This window comes from Haematobia irritans, chromosome 4 (genome assembly GCF_050003625.1).
Source record: "Haematobia irritans isolate KBUSLIRL chromosome 4, ASM5000362v1, whole genome shotgun sequence".
NCBI classification, from domain to species: Eukaryota; Metazoa; Arthropoda; class Insecta; order Diptera; family Muscidae; genus Haematobia; species Haematobia irritans.
The window spans coordinates 114,497,509-114,519,975 of record NC_134400.1 but is presented as its reverse complement, the minus strand read 5'-3'; the positions used below and the strand labels follow the sequence as shown (position 1 = coordinate 114,519,975).

Sequence of the window (22,467 nt, the reverse complement as noted above, 5' to 3'; positions counted from 1 at the left end):
CAATAGCAAAATTCTTAAAGCAGGGTCAAAATCATTGGATCCAAGTAAACTTTTTTTTTTTTGAGTGTATAATGCTGACAACAGCAAATGAGTAGAAGGGAATGGTAAAGGTAAGACCCACTTCAATAAGTAATTAATAGTATATTCCGATAAAAGGAGAAATAAAGAGAAAATTTAATAGTAAATGAACATGGAATATGTAAAGCAGATAATATTCATTACATGTGCTTAATAAATGCTCATGTAATGGGGTAAAACTATATACAGTCAACCAAAAAAAAAAAAAAGGTTGTGCACCAGTCAATTCGAAATAAATTATGAAACATTATGAAAAATATGAAGTAAATGTAGTACATACATATATTTACTTCATATTTTTCATATTTTTTCACAATTTATTTTGAATTGATCTTGTACAACTTTTCTTTTGCTGAATGAATCATTTAAAACACTTTTGGCTCTCAGCATAGAATGAAAAAAAATAATGAAATTATAATTATCCATATCGTATATGTATTTCTACATGAGCATTTTCTAAATTATTTATCGATTTATATTATGTTTATCATAGCAATTCATGGTTAAAAAGAACTTCATAGTTCTGGCAAATTGGATTGGAAAATGAACCTGCGTGTAAAACAGGTTAGATAGAATTTTGTAAAATTAACCAACATTTTCCTGGTGGGTTCAATGTTTTTTGAGTGCAATTTAAGATTGCATATTCACCAGAGAAGGAATATAATCAGTTTAAACATGCTTCTAAATCATAATGTTACTTTTTCATTGGGACAATGACGGAAATGTATATGATTTTGGTAGTCACTATATTTTGTGACTAAACTGCCCTTAAAAACCATGGTCCATAAAAAAGCTATATCATGCACTTGGAACATGTGTGGGGCGATCATAAAGGGTGATACGGTCAAAATTTGGTCAATATAAATTTGACGTATTTCTTTCAATTTTGCATTTAAAAAAGCTCATTTTGAAGGTGTGTGTGTGTGTAGAAAATTGCTCCTATTTTGATTTTGAAATTCACTCTTCAGTTGTCAAAATGCCGCCCAAGCAAGAAGAGCAGCGTATCAAAATTTTGCTCGCGCATCGCGAAAACCCGAGCTACTCGCACGCAAAGCTGGCAAAATCGCTAAAAGTTGCCAAATCAACCGTTACAAATGTAATTAAAGTGTTTGGGGAACGTTTGTCGACAGCCAGGAAGTCTGGATCGGGGAGAAATCGAAAACCGGAAGCCGCTGAGACGTCAAAGAGAGTAGCCGGTAGTTTCAAGCGAAACCCTAACCTCTCTCTCCGAGATGCCGCAAATAAGCTGGATGTATCGTCTACAACCGTGCATCGAGCCAAAAAACGAGCCGGACTATCGACTTACAAGAAGGTAGTGACTCCAAATCGCGATGATAAGCAAAATACGACGGCCAAAGCGCGATCCCGGAGGCTGTACACGAAGTTTGACTGCGTGGTAATGGACGACGAAACCTACGTCAAAGCCGACTACAAGCAGCTTCCGGGACAGGAGTTTTATACGGCAAAAGGAAGGGGAAAGGTAGCAGATATTTTCAACCACATAAATCAGTCAAAGTTCGCAAAGAAATATCTGGTTTGGCAAGCCATCTGTATCTGTGGCTTGAAAAGCAGCATTTTCATAGCTTCCGCGACTGTCAACCAAGAAATTTACGTGAAAGAGTGTTTGAATAAACGTCTGCTGCTTTTCCTGAAGAAACACGGTTGTTCCGTACTATTTTGGGCGAATTTGGCATCTTTCCATTACGGTAAAAAGGCCATGGAGTGGTACGCCGCCAACAACGTGCAGGTGGTTCCCAAGGACAAGAACCTTCCCAACATGCCAGAGCTCCGCCCAATTGAGAAATACTGGGCTATTGTCAAGCGGAACCTAAAGAAGACCAAAACTGCTAAGGACGAGCAGCAGTTCAAGGCAAACTGGCTTTCTGCTGCGAAGAAGGTGGACAAGGTGGCTGTACAAAATCCGATGGCAGGTGAGCCCCGGCAATTCATAGTTGGAAAAGCGAAAGCCTAACTGAGTATTTTTCCTGAATTTTATACTAATTGAGCTTGAAAAAAAATTTAATTTGATTTTTTAAATAAACGATTTTACCGATGTACACGCGTTTTCCCTTGACCAAATTTTGACCGTATCACCCTTTATTCCTTTTCTGCGGATATATATTAGGTTTGTCACTCCATTGGAAATATAAATTTCCTACGATATGAAGTATATTCAGTGTTCCTGATACGTATTTCCTACGTATTTTCATTTTATTGTTGACAAGCTCACAAGGCACATATTGAAAATGAGCTTAGGTTAGGTTAGGTGGCAGCCCGATGTATCAGGGTCACTTAGACTATTGGGGGCTATATACAATTATGAACTTGATATGGACCAATTTTTGTGTGATTGGTGATCGATTTATATGAATTTGGCTTCTCCAAAAAAATCTGGGGATCGGTTTATATGGGGGCTATATATAATTATGGACTGATATGAACCAATTCCTGTATGGTTATTGGCTATCATATACTAACATCACGTACCAAATTTCAACCGAATCGGATAAATTTTGCTCTTCCAAGGGGCTCCGGAGGTCTAATCTGGGGATCGGTTTATATGGGAGCTATATATAATTATGGACCGATTTCGACCAATTTTTGCATAGGTGTTTGAGGCCGTATACTAACACCACGAACCAAATTTCAACTGCATCAGATGAATTTTGGTCTTCCAAGAGGCTCCGGAGTTCAAATCTGATGATCGGTTTATATGGGGGCTATATATAATTATGAACCGATGTGGACCATTTTTTGCATGATCATTAGAGACCATATACTTACACCAAGTATCAAATTTCAGCCGGATCGGATCAAATTTGCTTCTCTTAGAGGCTCCGCAAGCCAAAATCGGGGGATCGGTTTATATGGGGGCTATATATAATTATTGACCGATGTGGACCAATTTTTGCATAGTTGTTAGAGACCATATACCTACACTATGTACCAAATTTCAGCCGGATCGGATGAAATTTGCTTCTCTTAGAGGCTCCGCAAGCCAAATCGGGGGATCGGTTTATATGGGGGCTATATATAATTATTGACCGATGTGGACCAATTTTTGCATGTTTGTTAGAGATCATATGCTGACACCATGTACCAAATTTCAGTCGAATCGGATGAAATTTGCTTCTCTTCGAGTCCCCGCAAGCCAAATTTGGGGGTCCGTTTATATGGGAGCTATACGTAAAAGTGGACCGATATGGCCCATTTGCAATACCATCCGACCTACACTAATAACAACTACTTGTGCCAAGTTTCAAGTCGATAGCTTGTTCGGAAATTAGCGTGATTTCAACAGACGGACGGACGGACATGCTCAGATCGACTCAGAGTTTCACCACGACCCAGAATATATATACTTTATGGGGTCTTATAGCAATATTTCGATGTGTTACAAACGGAATGACAAAGTTAATATACCCGCATCCTATGGTGGAGGGTATACAAATGAGCTTAAGTTAGAGCCATTGAGGTTCCGAAATGTGCAAGAGCTCACCGATACACAAAAACAAATTAGAGTGGAAAGGGCAATGGAGTTTCTTCATTTGCACGAAAGTGGTCAATTACTGAATTTGGTTTTCTCCGATGAGAAGCCATTCTAAATTTTTAATTGCCAAAGAGGTCAACTGAAACTTTATATCTTCGATTGGTTAGCATAAATCAAGCGCTGAAAATGGTAATGGTGTGGCCAATACAATATTGAAACCCTGGGCAGACAAACCTTGCGGCAACAGATCATGGATATTCCAAAAGGACTCAGTACGCGCCAATTATTTCTACCGCACAGTTGCCAACCAAATCCCCACCACCCAATCTGTTGGACTTTTATGCTTGGGAGTCGCTGGGAATGGGCGAAAATACAACAGAGCCAATTTCAGGCATCGTCTGATGGTTTTGCTGTCCATTTCAAGACCATTCTTCGTAAGAAAAATAGCTAATTCAAATAAATCTAAACTAATTCTAAAATTTGGTGTTTTATTTTGGCCATGAACAGTTTAAAATAATCGTTAGACGTTCGTGTGGCAACTCCGTCGGTGGTGCAATTCGCTAAGGCGACTGTTAGCGCGTATGGTGCAGGCAATCCAGGTTCAAGTCACGGTAGCGGATTTTTATACCCTGCGCCACACTGTGGAACGGGGTATTATAAGTTAGTGCATATGTTTGCAACACCCAGAAGGAGACGAGATAGACACATGGTGTATTTGGCAAAAATGCTCAGGGTGGGCTCCTGAGTCGATATAGCCATGTCCGTCTGTCCGTGAACACATTTTGTAATCAAAGTCTAGGTCGCAGTTTTAGTCCAATAGACTTCAAATTTGGCACAAGTATGTGTTTTGGCTCAGAATAGAACCCTATTGATTTTGGTTGATATTGATAGCTCCCATATATATATTTCGCCCGATATGGACTTATATGGCCACAGAAGCCACAGTTTTAACCTAATTTGCTTAAAATTTTGCACAAGAAGAACAATTAGTACTATAGTCAAGTTTGCCAAATTTTATTGAAATCGGTTCAGATTAGATATAGCTCCCATATATATATCTTTCGCCCGATTTAGACTAATACGGTCCCAGAAGCCAGAGTTTTACCCCAATTTGGTTGAAATTTTGCACTACGAGTAGAATTAGTAGTGTAGTCAAGTGTGTCAAATTTTATTGAAATCGGTTCAGATTTAGATATAGCTCCCATATATATCTTTCGCCCGATATGGACTAATACGGTCCCATAAGCCAGAGTTTTACCCCAATTTGCTTAAAATTTTGCACTAGGAGTACAATTAGTAGTGTAGTCAAGTGTGCCAAATTTTACTGAAATCGGTTCAGATTTAGATATATCTCCCATATATATCTTTCTCGCCCGATTTGTAACTCATATGACCACAGAGGCCAATTTTTTTGCTCCAATTTAGTTGAAATTTTGCACAGGGAGTAGAATTAGCATTGTAGGTATACGTGCCAAATTGGGTTGAAATCGGTTCAGATTTAGATATATCTCCCATATATAGCTTTCGCCCGATGTACACTCATATGACCACAGAGGCCAATTTTTAACTCCGATTTAGTTGAAATTTTGCACAGGGAGTAGAATTAGCATTGTAGCTATGCGTGCCATATTTGGTTGAAATTGGTTCATATTTAAATATAGCTCCCATATATATGTTTTTCTGATTTCGACAAAAATGGTCAAAATACCAACATTTTCCTTGTAAAATTGCCACTGCTTAGTCGAAAAGTTGTAAAAATTACTCTAATTTTTCTAAACTTCTAATACATATATATCGAGCGATAAATCATAAATAAACTTTTGCGAAGTTTCCTTAAAATTGCTTCAGATTTCACGGTTTTACTTCTTGTTTTACTTGCATTGGAAAATTTGATTGCAAAATAAAATACAACAATTCAATTGATCTCGTACTTTTCAAAAGCCACATTTCATAAATTTTCATCAAAAGGATTTTACATTAGTCGTTGATACCTATACATCTTAGGGTAATTTTACATGGTGAAATATATCTAGAATTCAATTTATCAAATAAGACAATTTTCATCGTTAAATATTCGTTGGTCAAAATAAGTTATATTTTACTTTTCTTCAATGATATTCTGCTACTTGATGATGAAACATGATGAAACCAAGAACTAATTTTTTGTAAAATGAATTTATTATATTGTAACAAAAAGAAAATCTCTGCCCAATCCATTCCTTGGCGCAAAAACAATCCTTCCAGCAATCAGTTTTCTCTCCACTCAATGCACATAAAGAAGCACAATAGAAATAAGTAATGTTTTTTGCCACAAGCAGTGACTAAATCTATTGGAAATTTATGTGAATTGTACAATAATAAAGTTGTAATAATAATTGTATACCGAATTGTCTATACCCTTCATGAAATGTTTATCGAGCAGAGAACTAGTTGGTAGATACTTATGTATGAATCATAAAACAAGGTCTTAGTTATGAGCAGGCATAGACATCATCCTAGTCATATATATATATATATATATAGAAGGACTGAAGAGTTCTACTTTCATAAAAATATCCCCGAGATCTGAACCATCGATTCCTTATTGTGAAGAATTTATACCAAGTTTGAAATCATAGGCTGATTAGTAAAAAAAATCACATACACTCAAAAAGTGAACCCTATATGGTATTAAAGACAATTTAATTATATTTTAGTTAATGGAATTATTGTGTTTTGAGAAAGTTTCCTTGACTCTAATAATTTTTTGCGTACGTTAGTTAATGAGCTGCAAACAAGTATATACGGCCGTAAGTTTGGCCAGGCCGAATCTTATGTACCCTCCACCATGGATTGCATAGAAAGTTCTACTAAAGACTGTCAACCACAATCGAATTACTTGCACTAATAGAAAAAGTTTCGTTATATTAACGAAATGTGCCGATAAAAGTCAGCCATTGAAACAAATTCGTTAATAGAACGAATTTTTTCGTTAATATAACGAATTTTCTGCCAATCAACGTAACGTTTCGTACTATTGACGAATATTTTCATTGTACTAATGAAAATGTTTCGTTATATCAATGAAAATTTTTCGTTGGCTGACTTTTAATGAAATTTTCTTTGTGTGTGTGTTGCGGTAACACTTGCCGATGGCAAGGTATCTTAAAATTTCTTAACACCGTCTTCTCAATTGTAAGTTAGTCCATACGGGGTATATATTAAACAAAAACAAGTAAGTAAAGTCTAAATTCGGGCGGAGCCGACTATATTATACCCTTCACCATTATGTAGACAAACATTTGTGTTACCATCTCAACTACTTAAAATTTGCTGGGAGCTATATAAAAGTTTGCATTTTCAAATACAAAAACTTTTAATGGAAACAATTTTTTGTACTTCTACAAAAACTCTAGAATTAAAATTTAAATCGGCTAACGCCCTGGGATGAAACACAATGTTAGTAAAAAATATGAGAAATATGAAGCGAGAGAAATTTTAATGCAATTGTACAAAAGAGATTTATGATTTTTCAGGCGATACATATGTATTCGAGATATAGGACAATTAGAGTAATATTTACAATTTGTGCTACTCAGCAGTGGCGATTTTACAATGATATTGGTTAGATCTCGCCAAGATATGTGGTCAAGTGTGGGTTGTGATATATTATTTGGTCTAGTCGGGCGACTTGGAGCCTTATTTAAAACTCATCCGTTCTGTGGAAATTTTGGCATTGCAGTGTGTAGGATATGGCTAAGATATTGGGAAATCATCACAGAATTTTGTGTAAAGTGTGAGAATTTTGGCCATATTTGTATTCTCTGAGGAAACTATCCAGTCAATTAGAGGAAAATCCCATTGAAAATGGGTCTAAAATATGAAACAGTCTACCATATTTCCCCAACTCTGGTGTACGTATATATGGGAGCTATATACAATCTGAACCAATTTTGACTAAATTTGACATGCATAGTTAGAATAATAATTCTGCTATCTATGCGAAATTTGACGTAAATGGGAGTATAACTTTGGCCCCCCATGGTTATATGAGTGCAAATCGGACGGGAGATATATATGGGAGCCATATCTAAATCTGAACCGATTTCAACCAAATTTGCCACAATTACCTATACTACTAAACGTACTCCTTGTGCGAAATTTGAAGCAAATCACGGCAAAACCCTGGATTTTGAAGCCATATAAGTTCAAATCGGACGAAATATATATATGGGAGCTATATCTAAATCTGAATCGATTTTGACCATATTTGGCACATACAATAGTATCGTTAAAAGTACCGCTTGTGCAAAATTTGAAGTAAGTCAGGGCAAAACTCTGGCTCTTGAGATTATATAACTCCAGATCGGGCCAAAGATATATATGTGAGCTATATCTAAATCTGAACCGATTTTAACAAAATTTTACACACTTAACGATACTATTAAACGTACCCCTTGTGCAAAATTTGAAGCAAATCACGGCAAAACTCTGGCTTTTGTGGCCATATAAGTTCAAATCGGACGAAAGATATATATGGCAACTATATCTAAATTTGAACCGATTTCAATCAAATTTACCAAGCATTGGTAGAATGTCCATTCTACCCTCTGTGCAAAATTTCACGCAGATCGGTAGTAAACTTTGGCCTCTGTGGTCATATGAGTCTAAATCGGACGAAAGATATATATGGGAGCTATATCTAAATCTGAACCGATTTGGCTGATATTTTGCAAGATTTTCGAGATTCATAAAATATTTGGATGTACGGTATTTCAAGAAAATCGGTTGATAAACACGCTAACTACGACCACATCGGGGATAAATATATATGGCAGCTATATCTAAACCTGAACCGATTTTTTCCAAAACCAATAGCGATTGTCTCTGTCCCAAGAAACGGCCCTATGCCAAATTTGAGGACGATCGGACTTAAATTGCGAGCTGTACTTTGTGCACAAAATTACATATACAGACAGACGGACATCGCCAAATCGACTCAGAATCAGGGTTGGCCTGTCACAAACTGTGACTTTTGCGACATACATTTGCGACGGTATAATACGTATGTCGCAAAAGTCGTAAACCTACTGTTGAAAACCAAATTTTGAATAGAAGAAATCTTTAACATTTTTTTAATTTAGTTTGACAGCATTCGCTGTGAGTTTCTGCAGAAATTTGTGAAAGTTTTCCCATGGTCAAGCCTATTTTCTCAGGTGGTATCGAAATTCCCGTTGGTGAGTGTGCAAAATACCTTGGGGTTATATTGGACAGGAGACTGAACTTAAAGCTAAGAAAGGACGAGAAAATCCACGGTTACCCTGTACTCGTGCAAAAGGCAATAGGGAAAATGTGGGGACTAAAACCGAAAATTGTGAACATTCCTAAGAATTGAAACTTCTTCGCACATACCATCGTCTTGGATATTATCGAATTCGCTGCCTAGCTGACGCGACTAAAGTATTTTCAGTTTGCGACTTTTGTTACTTTTTCTACATTTACGACGCGTATGTGACGTTTACGTTTACAACTTTGCGACAGTCGCAAACCTAAAAAAGTTTGATACAGACCATCTCTGCTCAGAATTTAATTCTAAGCCGATCGGTATACTAAAAGATGGGTCTATGACCACTATTTCTTGGCGTTACATACAAATGCACAAACTTATTATACCCTGTACCACAGTAGTGGTGAAGGGTATAAAGAGCCGATTAAATACGTATATAATTCAGTTTGACAAAACTTTCTATAGAAATAAAATTTTAACAAATTTTTCTATAGAAATAAAATTTTGACAAAATTTTCGATAGAAATAAAATTTTAACAAATTTTTCTATGGAAATAAAATTTTGACAAAATTTTCTATAAAAATAAAATCTTGTCAAAATTTTGTATAGCAATAAAATTTTGACAAAATTTTCTATAGAAATAAAATTTTAACAAATTTTTCTATAGGAATAAAATTTTGACAAAATTTTCTATAAAAATAAAATTTTGGTAGATTATTTTTGGGGATCGGCTATATATAACTATAGACCGATATGGACCAATTTTGGTATGGTTGTTAGCGCCATATACTAGCGCAATGTACCAAATTTCACCACGTACCAAATTTCAGCCGGATGGGATTAAACTTGCTTCTCTTAGAGGCTCCGCAAGCCAAATATGGGGATCTGTTTATATGGGGGCTACATATAATTATGGACCGATATAGACCAATTCCTGCATGGTTGTTAGAGACTATATACTAACACCACTTATTAAATTTCAACCCAATCGGGTGAATTTTGCTCATCCCCGAGGCTCAGGAAGTAAAATCTGGGGATCGGTTTATATGGCGGTTATAAAGGGTGATTCTTTTGAGGTTAGGATTTTCATGCATTAGTATTTGACAGATCACGTGGGATTTCAGACATGGTGTCAAAGAGAAAGATGCTCAGTATGCTTTGACATTTCATCATGAATAGACTTACTAACGAGCCACAACGTCGAATTTTCAGTGAATGGGCCCTAGAAAAGTTGGCAGAAAATCCGCTTTTTTATCGACAAATTTTGTTCAGCGATGAGGCTCATTTCTGGTTGAATGGCTACGTAAATAAGCAAAATTGCCGCATTTGGAGTGAAGAGCAACCAGAAGCCGTTCAAGAACTGCCCATGCATCCCGAAAAATGCACTGTTTGGTGTGGTTTGTACGCTGGTGGAATCATTGGACCGTATTTTTTCAAAGATGCTGTTGGACGCAACGTTACGGTGAATGGCGATCGCTATCGTTCGATGCTAACAAACTTTTTGTTGCCAAAAATGGAAGAACTGAACTTGGTTGACATGTGGTTTCAACAAGATGGCGCTACATGCCACACAGCTCGCGATTCTATGGCCATTTTGAGGGAAAACTTCGGAGAACAATTCATCTCAAGAAATGGACCGGTAAGTTGGCCACCAAGATCATGCGATTTGACGCCTTTAGACTATTTTTTGTGGGGCTACGTCAAGTCTAAAGTCTACAGAAATAAGCCAGCAACTATTCCAGCTTTGGAAGACAACATTTCCGAAGAAATTCGGGCTATTCCGGCCGAAATGCTCGAAAAAGTTCCCCAAAATTGGACTTTCCGAATGGACCACCTAAGACGCAGCCGCGGTCAACATTTAAATGAAATTATCTTCAAAAAGTAAATGTCATGGACCAATCTAACGTTTCAAATAAAGAACCGATGAGATTTTGCAAATTTTATGCGTTTTTTTTAAAAAAAAATTATCAAGCTCTTAACAAATCACCCTTTATATAATTGTGGACCGATGTGAACCAATTTTTGCATGGTTGTTAGAGACCATATACTAACGCAATGTACCAAATTTCAACCGGATCCGATGAATTTTGATTCTCCAAGAGGCTCCGGGGTCAAATCTGGGGATCGGTTTATATGGGGGCTATATATAATTATGGACCGATATGGACCAATTTTTGCATGGTTATTAGAGGCCGTAAACTAACATCAGGTACCAAATTTCAACCGGATCAGATGAATTTTGCCCCTCCAAGAGGCTCCGGAGGTCAAATCTGGGGATCGGTTTATATGGGGGCTATATATAATTATGGACCGATATGGACCAATTTTTGCATGGTTGTTAGAGACCATATACTAACATCAGGCTCACGCACACTCACGACTGAAAAATCATACTCACGCACACTCACGCACGATATTTTTTGGTAGGACTCACGCTCACGCACACTCACGAAAACAAAATTTGTACTCGCGCACACTCACGCACGAAAACGTCGTGACTCACGAAAAATACCGTAACTCACGAAAAATAGCGTGAATCACTAATAATTTTATGATTAATTTACCTTACCGAAGTGTCTGAAAACATGAGCATTATTAAAATCGAGAGTGTTATTAAACTCGTAACATCCCAAGTGTACTAAAATTGTAATTGAATTTAACTCTTAAGCGTTTTATGTTGGCGAGCAGGAATATTTTCGTGAGTGTAATTCTTTACTCACGCACACTCACGAAGATATTATTTTCGTGACTCACGCTCACGCACGACATTTTGGTTTGTTAATCACGCTCACGCACACTCACGCTGTTGTCATGACGTGACTCACGACTCACGCACGAATCACGAAATCTTTCGTGAGTCACGACAATTTCGTGTCACGTGCACACCTCTACTATATATAATTATGGAAAGATATGGACCAAGTTTTGCATGGTTGTTAGATACCATATACGTACACCACGTACCAAATTTCAAACGGATCGGATGAATTGTGCTCCTCCAAGAGGATCCGCAAGCCAAATCTAGGGGTCGGTTTATATGGGGGCTATATGTAAAAGTGGTCCGATATGGCCCATTTGCAATACCATCCGACCTACATCAATAACAACTTCTTGTGCCAAGTTTCAAGTCGATAGCTTGTTTCGTTCGGAAGTTAGCGTGATTTCAACAGACGGACGGACGGACATGCTTAGATCGACTCAAAATTTCACCAGGACCCAGAATATATATACTTTATGGGGGGGATAAACGGAATGACAAAGTTAATATACCCCCCACCCTATGGTGGAGGGTATAAAAAGGGGAAAACAAATAAAGCATAAAGATTTACTAAGTTCCATCGATTTTATCTTTACACTATTGATTATGGTATTGATTTCGATCCAAAGAAGCGGAGAATTTAAGACACAATTCTCTTTTAAATTAAAGTTTTGCGTATTAGATCTAAGACATGAAATCTTGGGCTTTACGACAATTTTTGTTTTCAGTGTGGGTTCACTATTTTTGAGAGTTGGAAGATACAAACATTTATGACGTTTTTCAAAATAAATTAAGAATTTACATAGACCAAAACTATTTAGCCATATTCTGTTTGTAGGGTATAGCGATTTCTTATGCAAAGACGTGCTGGAGTTGTTTCCATCAAACCGGTAAATAAAAACCCACTTCACTAATACAAAACAACTCTTTAGAAGTGATAATGGTTTTCATGCGATTTCTTCTTAGCTCCAAATCAACTACAACTTGCTGGAATTGTTGCACTTTGCGAATCTGCATTTCCTTTTGTTCGTTCTGGTTCTGGTTGAGATTTTCTTCGGTTGGTAGTGTTTTGTGCAAATTTTCTATGACTTTATTTTATGCGCGCGAGTGTGTGCGGTGTGTGTCTATTTTACTGGTATATAAAAAATTCTGGAAAACTTTATGCATAGATGCCTTGCATTCATTCGAACCAATAAAGAAATTGCGGTGTTTTCCATTCGAAAGATGGGAAAATTGTGCTAACGCACGAGCTGCACATAGACAGACATTTGGACGGACAGATATTCATACAATATATACGGAAAGACTAACTAAAAGACGGACAAATATTGAACCAGAAGAGCATTTATTTGCAATGGTTTGTTCGTTTTCTCACTTGGCTCTGGTGGCTTTTGCCGTTATAAAAGATGAATATGCTCCTTGTGCATATTCAAGTATTTCATGCATTTGGGTAAATTAAAATGTTTCTGGGGTGATTTTTTTCTTGGGTTTTCTTGCTGGCGTGCATCAACATGCCTCAAAAATGCAGAAAGGATTACTTGTCGAGCACAAGGATAAAGATATGAAATATGTTTTTGAAAGTGAACGTATCCGAAGCTATCCCATACGTACACTGAAAAAAATTATTTACGTGATATTAAAGATTACGCAACCTAAATTTTAGGATGCGAAATTTGCAAAATATTAAGGAAAAATTTCTTTAAAATGATGAAATTTCAATTAAAATAAAGTCTATAATCATTGCTTCAAAATTTTTTTTTCATTAAATTTTGGACAAAAGTTTTGTAAATTTGCGTCCCACCGTTAAAGTTGCATGTCATTGATCTAAGGCTAATTTTCATTAAAGTAAAGAAACACATTTTTGATTTAAAGAAATTGTCCTTAAATTAGCTGAAATATTGAAACTTTAGATTTAAGATAAAAACGCTTCAAATATAGACTACGACTTATTTTGAAGATTTAGCGTCTTTAGTTTAAAGTTTTTTTTTTTTTTTTGGAATTAAGAAAACAATTTTTACAAAGCAGTATTCGTTATATTTTTTTGTTGGATTTTTAAACTGGTATTTGTTTGTACGTGAGTATCACAATGGACTGAATAGTCTAAGTGATCCTAAAACTTAATCGGGCTGCCAATTTAAACTAACCTAATCTTGTACGTGAGTAGTTTTATTAATAAACCGCAAAAAGAGAATGAAAATTTGATAAATGAGATCTGTATCCCAATTGTAATTTTATTGGTCCTAGATTTAAAACCAGATAGGTCGTCTTTATTTTAAAGAAGCCGCATCTTTGGCTCGGAATCAATACCACAATTCTTAAGGGAAGGTCAAAATCTTTGGATACAAGTAAACTTTTGTTTTGAATGTACGTATATATACTCGTCTAAATTATGTTGAAGTGGGCACGAAGAACTTTGTTCTTTTTTTTATTGAAAAATAAAATCCTTGAGGTTCAAAAAGACCTTCTCTAATGGAACTTATATTGGTGTTGGTTTTTTGGAGAATTTCAATTAAGCTACATTAAGATAACACATGCACATCCAACTTTGAAGATAAGAAGTACATATTCGTGAAGATGATGTTGTTTAGTAAGATTTCGATTTAAGCAAAAACAATTGTGGAATATGAAACAAGATTACAGAATGCTCGATTCACAAAAAAAACGATTATATTATAAAATGGTAATCAATCAAAATAGACTTTGTTGAAATTTGTATGTGCTTGAAATTTGAGAATATAAAAAGAATTTAAAATTTTTCTAGATACACTGAAAAAAATATTGTCGTGAGGTCAAAGATTTCATGTCGTTAAAATACGAATGCAAATTTTGCTTAGAATAGAAGACGCATTTCTCTAATATAAAGTTTTTTCCTTGTCCAAAAGTCAATAAACTTTTCAATGTAATTAAGTGATTTCACTTAAAAATGGGTATCATAACATGAAAGAAAAAATGTTTGGGCTAAGGTCAACTTGACTTTAATAATTCAGAAAAATTCTTTAAATTTAATGAAATTGTCTTTATTTTTGTATTTTGACTACAAAGCAAAAAATGTTCTTCAACACTTTATTTTAAAGAAGTTTTTTACTTGAAACTTAGCATAATTTCTACTGAAAGTCGAGTCTGAATTTGGAAAAAAAAGTTGTCGTTAATTAGTTTTTAAAGGGCTTTGATAGCATATCAAGAAAAAAAGCTAAAAAGGCGAAAAATTAAAATTTGCTTCCTAGAAGCAAATACACAAAACCCAAATTTAAAAGAGAATTGCGTCTTAAAAGTATCCTTATTTGTATTCACCGCTTCTTTTCAGGAACGAAATTTCAAACAATTGCAATTGTTTTTTTGGACTTTAAAATGTTTTCTTTAAGAGTAAATAGAGCATATTAAAGATTATGGGTTGTGATAAATTCGAACTTATTTTTCTATAAAATAAAATATTTAAAAAATAGAATTCGTTTTCTTTTAACACTACAAAGATTTCTTTAAATATACAAATACAAAGTTTAGAGACAACCATTGAATCATAAATTCGGGTTTATTTGCTTTAAAAGAAAATGCTTTATAAAATATGGGAATTTCGTTTGTCTAAAATTTCATTGCGGACGAATGTAATTCTTTTTGGGTGCAATTGTAAAAAAATATCGTTTGCAAGAAAATTAATGTTTTGTTTTATCTGAATCATAACAAAGCTTTATTTTTTATTTAGTATTTTCTTTAGGCATAAATGTGTAGTATTTCTAACAACATTGTCTCTATTAAGTCCTATTAATCTTTGAAGAACATTTTATAAAGACAAAAAACAATTTTGTTTGTCCAAAAGGGAAAAAATCATTTTTGGTAAAATATGAAGCAGCAGAAGAAAAAACAAGTATAAACGACCGTAAGTTCGGCCAGGCCGAATCTTGTGTACCCTCCACCATGGATTGCGTAAAAACTTCTACGAAAGACTGTCATCCACAATCGAATTACTTCGGTTGTGGTATCTTAAATCGTTTTCTAAATTGTGAGTTAGTCCATGCGTGGTATATATTAGGCAAAAAAGGTATGTATAGGTAAGTCTACAAATAATTACGAATCGATATGGACTTTTGCACGGTACGTACACGGATGAAAAAGACTGTTTTTCATATGTTTGGCTATAAACATTATATGTTTGGAACACAAATTTTTAAACACAATATTTTTGAGTGCAAGCATATAATGTTCATAAACTAGCATAACATGTTTGGGACATATATGTTAATATGTTAGAACATATTATGTTTGGGACATAAAATGTTTTTAAATATAATATGCTTGGATGCAAACATATATCAATTTAGAAATAGCCTATAAACATATATGTGTTTAGTAGCTTGGAACGCTATTTAACAGGGAGCGATATTGAATTAAGTTGGTGGTTGTTGCTTGTTATTACAAAATTAACATTTTATTTTTCCTTGGGCAATTGATCAGCTACTTCTTTGATCCTTACAAACTGTGTGGTCCGCTGTTCGAATCCCCGTCCGGCAAAAGGTAAAATTAAAATAAAAAAAATAAAAAACAAACAATTGAATAATTTCTTCTACAATGTTTGTATTACAGAAAAAGGTGCTAAGAACTAAAAAATCTCGTGAAAGTGAGAAAGATGTGGTGGAATATACAATTGGGCAGAAACAAAATTTTGAGCATTCAGGTCGAAAACCTATGTTGTTAGCACCTATATTACCTGTTTATTTTCATAATTCATTATGATTGTAAATATATAAATAAACAAATAAAATTTTGAGCACAATATTGGTTGGGAGAATTTTTTTAAGCATATAATATTTTTGGGTGCAAAATGCTTCCAAACATATTATATGTTCACATAATAACATATTGTTTTTTGGAAGACAACATTATTGAATTTGGATGCAAAAATACAAAATGTTTGGAAATTGACTACCCAAACATATATTGTTTAGACCAATATGCTTTCAAACATATTATATATTGGAAGAGATCAAACATATAAATGTTTGGGCAATAGCCAAAAATGTATATGCTTGAAGCAAAATATGTTTGGGAGTATATGTTACAGAAGCGATTTTTCGTGAGCGTGTAGGGAGCCAGAATTGAAATATGGGGGTCGCTTATATGGGGGCTATATACAATTATTGATATGGACTAATTTTTGTGTGATTGGGGATCGATTTATCTGAGGGCTATATATAACTATAGACCGATATGGACCTAGTTAGGCATGGTTGTTAACGGTCATATACTAGCACAATGTACGAAATTTCAACTGACTCGGATGAAATTTGCTCCTCCAAGAGGCTCCAAAACCAAATCTCGGGATCGGTTTATATGGGGGCTATATATGATTATGGACTGATATGGACCACTTTTGGCATGGTTGTTAAATATCATATACTACCACCACGTACCAAATTTCAACCAGAGCGGATGAATTTTGCTTCTCCAAAAGGCAACGGAGGTCAAATCTGGTGATCGGTTTATATGGGAGCTATATACACACAGAAAAGAGATTGGTTAGCAATCGGTTGTAATAATGAACATTCTAATTATGGAACGAAATATCAACTGTATAAACAAATATTCTGTATTTACAACATGGGTTCTATTCCTAAGACCATCTGGGAGCGGTATCAAAAAAATGTTATTTATGATAATAGACAAACGATTGGGTTAACCAAATGCTTCAACTATGAATAATTTTATTGGAAATTGGTTGATACAACCTACCAAGAAAACATTTTGCAACTTTCATTCAGTACTCATCATAACCATACGGTTGCACAAACCGAATGTTATTGGAAATATTTTTGGTTTTCATTTTAATATTTGTCAACGACAAATTATTTATATTTGTTGTCGAGGAAAAAACAAAAACCTCTTCCTATAAAAGTCAAAAACGAGGCAATGATCAAAATTTGACTATAAAAGGGGCATAATTTTAATAACATCTTAAAGGTAAATTTTTATGATCAAATTGCTGTAATTTTCACTGATAATATATTTAATATTTACTCTCCAGACTGGACATTTAATTGCACAAAAGCCTTTACCATGAAAGTTGCAGTTTGAAATCTGATGCGCTGAACATGGTCAGTATGGGTTTTCTTTTTATAGATATCAAAAAATGTTTTAAAGCGATAATTTAATTAATGTATGTAGGTCCTTGGTCATGAGTAACATTTATTTCTGTGTATTGACGACTGTAATACAGTAATGTATTACACCTACAATGGTTTTTGGATACCCAATTCCGCGAGTCAGGTAAAAATTCTGATGGATTCTAAGTTACCAGCGGTTATATTCGCGTTGCCCGTTCATTCGACAATCCTGCAGTAGGCTACATGAGCTTCATCTAAAACCTTCGCGGATACTTAACTGTTTAAAGGAATCGTTTATTTTCATTTATATTAATATATAGATATATAATATTTTAATTTATACTCTATCAATATCTAAATAAAATAAATATATCTAAATAAAATAGAATATTTTTCGGAAAACTATTAATTTGCAATTCGGTTGTAGGTGCTATTTAGGTTGGGTAATGCAACCGAATGAAGAAGGTAGTAACGACCAATTCCATAGGTTAACACAATCAATACCATATTGAGTATTAGTTGCATCTCCCATAATTCGATTGAGTCGACCGAATTAGTCAGGTGGCACAACTGCCAACAGATATTTGCTACAACCTCCAAAATGAGGTTGGCAATAAATTCGGTTATCACAACCAATCTGTATTCTCTGTGTATAAATATGGACTGATATGAACCAATTCCTGCATGGTTCTTGGATACCATATACTAACATCACGTACCAAATTTCAACCGAATCGGATGATTTTTACTTTTCGAAGGGGCTCCAGAGGTCAAGTCTGGGGATCGGTTTATATGGGGGCTATATATAATTATGGACCGATTTCGACCAATTTTTGCATGGCCATTAGAGACCGTATACTAACACCATGTATCAAATTTCAGCCGGATCGGATGAAATTTACTTCTCTTAGAGGGTCTGCAAGCCAAATTTGGGGGTCCGTTTATATGGGGGCTATACGTAAAAGTGGACCGATTTGGCCCATTTGCAATACCATCCGACCAACATCAATAACAACTACTTGTGCCAAGTTTCAAGTCGATAGCTTGTTTCGTTCGGAAGTTAGCGTGATTTCAACAGACGGACGGACGGACATGCTCAGGTCAACTCAGAATTTCACCACGACCCAGAATATATATATACTTTATGGGGTCTTAGAGCAATATTTCGACGCTACAAACGGAATGACAAAGTCGATTATACCCTCCCCCATCCAATGGTGGAGGGTATAAAAACTGATCAGTGTACCTTATTCGCACAATTTCCTATGATCCTACATCAAAGATCTCGATTTCAAACACCCAACTCAAAAATACTTTCCCCCAGAATGAATTTTATGCAAACGAAATTGCTCTTCGTTATAAAGAGCCAATGTATTCGAATTTTATGATAAACATTGCAATGATTGTATTTAATATTTTTTATTTATTTTAAAAGACAACGTGTTTTTAGCACTGACCAAAAAATTTGTTTTTCTAAAAATTAGTTGCTGAGAAAAGAAAAGTCTTCTTTCAATGCAATGAAATTGTAATTGTCCATTAAATAATTTTCTAAATTGTTTTTATTAATTTAAAAATTGGCAATTTATAATAAAAGGAATTTTCTTACATGATAAAAGGATTTTTTTTTATTTGGCTCAAAGGTTATTTAGTAGACAAAATTAGTATATCTACAAAATAACGTTTGAGCAAAGAAAAAAAATCATTTTATCATGGAAAATTTTCTTTACGGACAAATACATTCGAATCTATAGCAATGCTTACATCCAAAGAATTTTAAAGAATTTTTTTAAACACAAAACTCATCTACCACATACACGCAAAAAAATAATTCTTTCCTCCCAAACGAAATTTTAGACAAACAAAGTTCGTTTCTCATTTGCTTTTCGTTGAACAGAAGTGTATTTGGAAGAAAAGTATATTTTTTTTTTTGTGATAAACGTTTATTCTTTTCCAGGATGTAAAAACAGTTTCATAAAGACTAACTCAAAAATTTTTTTTCTGGCTAATTGCATTTTCCCTCACATCTTTCTCACTTCCACGAAGTTTTTTAGTTCTTAGCACCTTTTTCTGTAACACAAACAATGTAGAAGAAATTATACGATTTTATAAATTTTTAAAATTTTTTTTACCTTTCGCCTGGACGGAGAATCGAACCGCGGACCATGCAATTTGTAAGCCAACACACTATCCACTGAGCCATGTAGCCGTTATTGTCATCAATAGACAATTACCCATATAACTAAGTTATATTTATATAGCATAGCTTGCGGCGCCCACGAGCCGATTAAACAAAGTTTATTTAAAAGAAAAATACATTTAGTTGGGCACCGTGGAGCAGTGGTTGCTACGTCTGACTTGCATACCAAGGGTCGTGGGTTCGATCCCTGCTTCGACCAAAGTTTTTTTTTTTTTTACTTATATACCAGATATGATCGGAAGATTCCGAAAAAATGTTCAACATTACATTCTACTATATTAAATTTTTACTATGAACTGTAAAATGTGTCTTATTAAAGACCTAAATTTAGAAAATAACAGTGTTTGATATAAACGAAATGGACTGTGTTGTTGGTTCAAAAATAACTTTTTTTATTGAAATAATAAAAATTTTGTAACAAACGAATTTTTTTGGTGATAAAAGTGTATACTTTTCGAAGCAATTCAAAAAACTCTAACAAAAGAAAAACGTTTTCGGTACACGTTTTCCAAACGTTTTTTTTCTTTGCGTGTATAGAAATTTGTGTTAATATTTGAATATTGTTATGTTTTTAATGTTATCATAATCATAAATTTTCGCATTATAATGAATGATAAATAATTTGTTTATATAGCCATTTGGCGGCTTTAGATTTATCATTAAATATTTATTTAATTAAACAGTTATAGTTATTAAGTTCATTATTCCATAAAGTTTACTTCATGAAATTTTCAATGGAAAATCTCTTTTCGTTATAGTAGTTGTTATAATTTCGTATGAATGACATTCAAATTCACTCACTAACACTCAATCACACAAAAGCACACTCATACACCCATGCACACTATTAACAGAGTGGAGAATATCACAATATAGCACTTTCTTTGTGCTAATTTGTAGTTAACTGGTTTTGTAATCAGGTCTCAAATTTGTTGACAGAATTTATGTAGTCGGTCCACTCTGATATATATATGTCAAGATACTACTTTAGATTGCAGAGAGTACATTTTCATAATGTCTTTTTTAGTTTATTAATGAATTATTAATAAATTGAATTCGATGTTTTGTTTTTTAAATATTAATTGAATTAAATATCCATTTCAGGTTAAATACCTTTTGTTGATTTAAATACACAGTTTTTGATTTTTTTTTTGTATAATAAATATCCCTTTTGGCGTGCTAGCAATTTTGTGAAAACTATGAATTGCTAATAATTGAATTTGATTAACCACTGTGGGTTTGGTATTGGTATGCGCACAGTGATCAAATTTATTTTAATCCGTTTGGGTTTAAGCACAACTTTTCACCTGGCCGCATATAGCACGACTGATAATGTAGATACTTTTCTCTAGCGGTTTTTAGTGTTAAGTAGACCGTCTGCCACACTATGTTTATTTTGTACGATTGAGTTGAGTACACACGTATGGTTATTATTGTTGTTTTTCACACTGACGGTGTTGCCACCATTGTTTGTTGTTGTCGTTGTTAACAAAAAAAAAAAAAAAACAAGCAAAGAAGCAGTGGTAGTAGTGTTGATAGCTCAACATGTTAATTGCGGCCGCGCATGCGCAGACTGCTCAGTCACAGTTGCTACATTCAATGGGGCTTGAGTTAGGTTCCACTGTACCACCACTCTTTCTTTCGTTTACTTGTTTTTCTTAGACTTTCTTCATTACCTTTTTTGTAGTTGTTGCTGAGAGTGTATTTTCTTTTGAGAGACGATACTCGGGCAGTCGCGTTTTACTCCAAGATGTGGTCGATTTGTTGGATGGGTTGTTTGTTAAGCTATGTTACTGAGCAATTTCACACCGCGACGCGTCTTCACACAACTGCTTGGTACGAGCAAATGTCTGCAACTGATCTGTGGCCATGACTTCGCTTACCACCAGACTTGTTTGAGCCATCTCAGAATTTCTTTTTTCCTACATTAAACTCTCTTTGGCCGCAATAAACATTGTTTTTGTTTTCACCTCATTACTTTTGTTGTACTGCCTTGTTTAATTTCTATGTTTGTATAGCGTTTCTTCTTATTCATATTTTCTTGGTATTTTTTTTTTATAGATCTATTATAAATGCTGTTGATGTCCAAGTTTTATTCGTTTCATGTATTATGAAAATGCTAGCCTAAATTCCCGTAAAGGGCTAAGCTATATTCCAGAGCTTATCTTTATAAGTTGTTAATATATTACTTCAGGTGTGCTATTCGAACATATCCGATGACTCAATTCAATTTGGAAAGGCGAAGGCTTATCGCATTAATTTACCAAACAATTATTAGGTATGTTTTGCGATTTGCTGAATAAAAGTGAAATATTTTCAAAAATTTTATAAGAAACCACAATGAAAGAAGAGTTTCCTTTCTGAGGAACGTAATTTTACACGAAAAATATTTTCTTTTGACACTGGAACATTTTATTTAAAACAAATAGAACAAGAAACAAGTAAGTAAAGTAGAAAGTCGGGCGGGGCAGACTATATCATACCCTAAACCACCATTACAGAATTCGTAATCATAAGCATTTTTGGGTAACATATAGGTCTGGGAGATAAACCGCAGTTGCATATTTAAGAAAATTAAGGGG

The 22,467-nt window shown here is 34.5% G+C and overlaps 1 protein-coding gene across 4 annotated transcripts in view; it reads right to left on the bottom strand.

Annotated features, from left to right (window-relative positions):
• LOC142235114 (uncharacterized) overlaps window positions 1–21,730 on the bottom strand; it is a 170,058-nt gene extending 148,328 nt beyond the window's left edge. For 3 of the 4 annotated variants that reach the window (XM_075306350.1, XM_075306352.1, XM_075306353.1), the window contains exon 1: window positions 21,562–21,730. The gene's annotated coding sequence lies outside the window, so the exon portion shown is untranslated. Of the gene's footprint in view, window positions 1–20,998; window positions 21,228–21,561 lie in introns of those variants that run through there. The other variant, XM_075306351.1, reaches the window with a different exon arrangement.
• Window positions 21,731–22,467: the final 737 nt, after the last annotated feature.